At 35.7% G+C, this 6,877-nt stretch overlaps 1 non-coding gene across 1 annotated transcript; it reads left to right on the plus strand.

The window, feature by feature from the left end:
• Positions 1–6,182: 6,182 nt before the first annotated feature.
• TRNAY-GUA lies at positions 6,183–6,269 on the plus strand. The gene is given in 2 exon segments: positions 6,183–6,219; positions 6,234–6,269. It is a non-coding gene; the product is annotated as a tRNA-Tyr (tRNA).
• Positions 6,270–6,877: the final 608 nt, after the last annotated feature.

Here is a 6,877-nt window from a genome sequence, read left to right on the forward strand (position 1 = left end):
GTGTGCTAACCCTAACACTGTCACTGGCCCTAATGTTTACCATATACATTCATTTACAAAATCCTCTTTTCCCTAAGAATATCGCTGTTCCAACAAATCTGACCTCGACTGAGTATTAGGTTTAGAGTTTATTAATTGAAAAGAATGTTTTTTTTTGGTTCCCGTTTTTGACAGTAGGGTTTTGATGTGTTTTCTCTTCATTTATTTTAAAGTATAGGTGTCAATGGTTTTGTCATCAGTGCTTTTACACTTTGATGTTGTAACCTATAATATATAGGGTGTATATTAATCTGTTAAACAGCAGCTCAGTGAAAGACTTCCATCTAAAACTGTCCCAGCAAACCTAGGAAAGGGGTAGGGTAAATCTGTTACTACTCCCTTCCTAGGTCCATGTACTTAGGAAAGAAGTGATATGCTGGGCCCTGTGGGGGGATGCATGTTAGAGCTCCTTGCTTAGTGTTGCAGGAATGAGTTCTTGATGGATTTACTGAGCTGAGTTATGGCTGAATGAACCCTCACTTCAAAACAAATGCATAGTACCATTGTTGAATTTGTATATTTTTTGGAAACTGTAGTACCTGAAAACACTCTAAAGAGGCACTGAGAAGATATAATCTCCAGATGGACAGTGGCTGAAGTCAGAACTGATCCACAGACCTTAGAGCTGCGAGGTAGAAATTTTAACCCTTTGCTGCCTGTGATCTTCTTAAAACTTATAGTAACAAAATAAATAAACTACGTGCATACCTAGATTATCACTCACCAGACATATTTGCTATAACAGAGTCTTAGATGAAACCACATATCTTAGATGAAAAAATTATCTCTTAGGAATTTAATACTTTTAGACTAGGCTACACACACAAAGAAACTTCCAGTGTAGTTTTGTGAACTATACAACATTGTTTGGACTCATTCCAGCTCCCTACATCTAAAACAGTTTAACACAGACATTTAAGGTTATAAGCAGCTAACAAACATCATCCTGAAGCCAATCATATGATTATCCTCCCTGCTTCCATTGCCCTAGTTTATAATTCTGAGTACGTCACAATCTGGGTCAGCCTTGAAAGGAGCCTAAGCATACAGGGTTTACTTACAAATCAAATAAGTAAAATCATTGCAATATTTAAAAATTTAACAAATAAAATCAGAAAATCGTTTGTCTCTATGACCCACTATAATGTACCACAATAGCAGGAAATAAATCCCTATAATTTCTCACATTCAGTATCAGATCAGAATTATTAATTACATCTGTCTGAGTAACATAAAAAGTAAAACCATAATTATCTTATTTCCAAAGAAGTCACTTCTTAATAACATAAAACAGTACCAATAACACAAGTTAGCACTTTCTTTGTATTAAAAGAAATTAATCAGGCTGTTCTATATTTATTTATTTATTTTATTTTACATTTGTTGACCGGGATAGTCCGACTGGATATATGTCTATTTTCAGCGGATTCCAGGAGAGAAAAGCTCTACATACCAAAAAAGAGACAGTACATACATCACTGAGTGATCAACTCAGGCAGACATGTTTAGAAAAATACAGACAAAGAATACAGGCAGATATCAATATACACAATGTGCAGACTTACATCTGATTGGCAAAGACGTATCAGAAAATGTGAACATAGAATACAATCAGATCTCTCAGTTCACAATGATTAGACATTCAAATGCTATGAGGCATAGATACTTGGCTAAACAGCAGGTTGGGTAGCAAGACATGTATTAGTGAAGTTGTTAGTCAGGTTTAGAACAAGAGCACAGCCAATGAGATGTGAGGTATTTTTTGAGTTCCCTTTTAAATAGAGGTAATGAGGTTTCCTTGGTAATGGTAGTAGGGAGTAGATTCCAGATTTTACCGGCTGAGTTGGCAAATATAGCATCTCCTGCAGAGTTGTTGAGTTTTTGGGTCAGTATCATTAGTTTATCAGCTGGGCGTAATGGCCTGGGGGCACTATGAGGGGTGAGAATATCAGATATCAGAAATATCTGGTATAAAAATACTCCAAGAATAGTCACATTACTTTACCAGTATATTAGAAACACTGAAAAGGTATTTCCATGCTATTAACAATTACTAATGAGCAACAGAAATTATGCAGATCCATTCATGATGCTAAGATGCCAGAAAACGGTTGCCTATTTCTCATAGTAAAACCATACAATCTTATAAATGTATACACTAATAAAGGCTGTTAGTTATTTTGAACAGAATAAATGAAGATTAATAGGTAGCACATTTGCCTTTTGTGTGGAAGGCTGTAGGTTCTATTCCCTCATCAGGTAGATCGACTGCTGTCACTGCAGTCCAGCATAAAAGGGTTGCTGCACTTCTGAGTGTGCCATCATTTGGATTAGATGTTAAACTAAGTTGGTGCTACCTCTGGTGGGTGTAAAACATCCCATGGATCCTATCAAAAATTATTGGGAAGCTCCCCTGATGCCCTAGCCAAATTTAACAAAGTAGAATATATACCACCTCAGGTCTCCCCTGTGAAGAGGCTACCAGCCTAATGCAACTAACCTGGTCAACAAGGACTAAATACAAAATAAAATAGTGAAATAATAATTATGAGTAATGAATAAGTAATTAAAGGACTAATGTTTAGGACAACAAATTAAGAGCTTTGTTGAAGCCCGGTGTTTTGCAAGCAGTAAATTAAATTTGTCAATAGACAAGTAGGATCCATATCATACAGCATTGTCAAAAAAATATATAAATAAATAAATAATTATATATATATATATATATATATATATATATATATATATATATATATATATATATATATATACACACACACACACACACACACACACACACACACACACACACACACACACACACACACACACACACACACACACACACACACACCTTGTTACCTCAGTGATGAACCATTCAAACCCTGAAAAAATCCCTATGGACCTCCTATGTCACTGCAGATGTCACAAGAATATATAACACTATAGGCAGACAAATGACCATTGACTATTTATTTTTTGCCTTTGATTACTAGGAAAGTCCATTTTAGTGGAGTCCCAGGAAGAAAAGCTCCACATTGCATACTTTGTATAGATAATTCGCAACATATAATCTGACGGGTGATCACCATATAGGCATAGCATATAGTATGTTAAATTGACACATCTATGGAATATTCAGCATTATTTTATAGTTTATGTGTAAATTCATACTAAAATTTTAATACGCAGACAGCAGGAGAGGTACATCTATATTTTATCCAAACAGTTATTCTCTTGAGAACTGTAAACTGGAGAGAAAGTGTACAGATACTATGATACTTACTTGATGTAACTGCAGAAGGAGGAGACCTAGTAATGGTGTTGGCACACAAGCATTACTGTTGCACTGAAAGATAATATTTCATTAGGAGTTTTAAAATATAGATGGGATAAGATCAGAATAAGGAGTGGGCTCAGCTTTTGTTGGGCAGGTATGTTTTCACTGAGATTTTAATTTGTATACGAGGTAAGATATTTCTGATATTTGAGATTATAGGCAGTCACAGTTATGAATAAGGAATGAGTGATGGCTGCGAACACAGTTAGTTTAATAACTGGCTGGTGGGAGGACATCAGTTTGGGCTAAAGAGGATGCCAAGGAGAAGAGTCTTGATAAGAGTGTAGGCCAATACATTAGTTTTATAGATAGATAGATATAACTAAGAGATGCTTTCAGTTAAAGCAGTGATTTACAAATTTTGCAATTTTATTATACAATTGTTCCAGTTTGGTCCTCACAAAGGACTGTAGGATAGTCAAAATCACTGAGGTATGTAGAAGGGTTTACTATAATTTATTCAAAGTGAAGTTGGTCGACGCTACTTCGTTCAAAAATCGGAATGTCGACCATAGGCAATGTCGGACACTGATATTGCCGAAATACACATCTGCCCCTATCTCGACCCATGTTAAAACCCGTCCCTAGGTAGCAGTCGACATGTATTTCAGCAATTCCAGTGTTTGACATTGTGAATTTCATACAATTTTGTCGACCATGTGAACAGTCGACCGAGTACATTTTGGGTATATGATAGTAAACCATGTAGGAGACTAGGGAGTCTTTTTACATTAATAAGTTAAAACAGTTGGCACAGTTTTAGATGGTCTGTGTGTTTAAATGCTTACTTATTCCATCTGAGCTTTCTCCAAACCTTAATAACATCCTGACAGAATTACTTTTTGCAATTACAAACATTTTTATTGAGAGACATTCATTGATTATTATCTAAATCCCAAAATGTTGGGAGGGTGGCCTAATGGTTAAGGTGTTTGCCTTACAAACACAAGGTACAGGGTTTGAATCTCACAGGGGGATAATTGGCTAGGCTTAAAATGGCTCGCAAGGGCAGTTAGCCTAGTACTAATCTATGAACCTATGAAATGGAAACATTTTAGGGTTGGGAGGGTGGCCTAATGGTTAAGGTGTTTGCCTTACAAACACAAGGTGCAGGGTTTGAATCTCACAAGGGATAATTGGCTAGGCTTAAAATGGCTTGCAAGGGCAGTTAGCCTAGTACTAACCTATGAACCTATGAACCTATGAGCCTATGAGCCCTCTAACTAAAATATTATCAACAGACAAGGCTCTTATTTTCAGATGCTGTTGTCCATCAGAAAATAAAAGTCTTTGAACTACATCACTTCCATGGATTACTTTAGACACCAGAATAGCTATGGATAACAGATGCTTTACATCCCAAAAGAGAAAACTGTCACTGCAGAACAACAACATAGAATAGCTAGGAACCTTATGAAGACATTGCTTCACCTGTCAAGCAACACTGCTTTAGTATGCTGCAAAGTAATTATTCTTCACATCCTTTATCAACATTATTAAATCTAAGACCAAAATTCTAAACCAATGACCAGGCTGGAGTGATCTCAAAATTTATCAGAAATTCTCCAATTTAAAAATACGATTCCTTACAGCAATCTTTCATCTATTTAGTTTGGTTTAGTTATTCCCTCATAAGCTTCTCAGTGCTTTTTCACAACAAAATCACCACAACATTTGTAGTGTATATATATATTCCTAAAATTAATAGTGCCATAGACAGCCCTTCAGCTAAACTGTTAAAATAGGTTCCATTACCTAGCTTAGTCTCTCTTTGTGTTACTCAGTCATGCCATTCTTTAAAAAAATGGTGCTGGGGAGGTGTCAGGCTTGACCCAGTTGTTCTTAAGATGCAGTATTTTTCTTTCTTTTTTTACTGCAGTCAGTTGACACCTTTGTAAACTATATTTGAATTGTCTTTTAATCTACAGTGTGTGTCTTCTTTGTCTGGGAATGTGTGATCTTTTCTCTTTTAAATGGAAAAAAGAACATGAAATGACAAGAAATGCATTCAAAATATAAAATGTCACACCACATTTTTTTTCAGGAAGGACTTAATTTCTTACATATAATTAAGTCACACAGAGGTTGAGAGATGAAAAATAAAAAAGGAACATAAAATGCCATTGAGTTGGACTTCAAATAAACTGCTCTCCCGAACCATGAGAGGAAGCAGCCCATAGTATCCAAATGTATTTTTCCTATGTATAGAAAAAAACATTTACATAATTTGAAGTAATGTAATTATACCTGTTTTTGTGTGCAAAGGATATGATATAAGCTAATAATGCTGGGATTTGTGGAGCAACAGTGATGAGCAAAACTGTACAGATACAGAAACATGCATATGTGTGTACACACTTACATAAAGATAGATGGATAGATAAACAGATAGATAGATAGATAGATAGATAGATAGATAGATAGATAGATAGATAGATGAATCTGAAATGTGGTAGCAGGGTCTTAGTTTTGCTGAAGATATTGAGCTGATCACTTCCTGTAAGTTTGCTTTACACTCTGGCCAAATTTCTCATAGTAGTATAAATACCACCTTGGGTCTCCCCTGAAAAGAGGCTACTAGCCAAGTGGGACAACCCAGCTCAACAAAAGGATGAATAAATAAAATAGTAAATTCTTTCTTGTGTATACTTTATGAACTCTGAACAAAAAGAGTTCAGTACTCTTTAAGTTAAGACCAGTTAGATGTATGTATCTAGCTAAAGTAGAAGTTTTCTTTAATTTTTTTGCTTATATAACAGACTATTTTCTTTTCTCTGTCCACTGTTTTTGCCTCTGCATTATCCCTTCAATAGCTCAGTTGGTAGAGCAGAGGACTGTAGCAATTTCCCAAGTCATCCTTAGGATGCTGGTTCAATTCTGGCTCGAAGGAGCCTACCTTAGGATGACTGGTGCAGCGGGTGCATTGTCATCTCACAGCAAGAGGTTTTCTGGTTTGATTCTTGGTTGGAGTGCCTTGTGTGTGGAGTCTGCATGTCCGCTCTGCATTAGTGAGTTTCCTCTGGGTACTCCGGTTTCCTCCCACATTACAAACTTTATTCCCAGTTGAACTTTCCCAGTAAACAGATATTAAATAAAAAAATATTTTATCTGTATTAGGACTGGTTTTATTGTTTAAATAATGTTTAATTTATTCACCCTTCATTGCTAGTAACTGGTCTTTAATATTTAGATATGCAATATTGTTATTTATTATTTGTGAAGGGGGTACTGAGTGCTGTATATTGGCATTTGTCTCCAGTTAGCTAGATCATTTGAGACTACTACTTGTGAAAATATTAATTTTCTTTTTATAATTTACATTTATCTAAATCAAGAGTGGCAAGTAAATGGCAAATGTCTGGATCTCTAACCCTATCTTGAGTAGCAGCAAAAGAAAATCTGTTGGAAATTGAAGAATTCTGACAGGCTTTAGTTGGATTTGTGTGTGTATGTGTGTGTGTGTATGTGTTTTGGAAAGAGAGAGAGAGAGAGAAAGAG

This window comes from Protopterus annectens, chromosome 1.part2 (assembly GCF_019279795.1).
Source record: "Protopterus annectens isolate FY-2018-M chromosome 1.part2, PAN1.0, whole genome shotgun sequence".
NCBI lineage: Eukaryota > Metazoa > Chordata > Ceratodontiformes > Protopteridae > Protopterus > Protopterus annectens.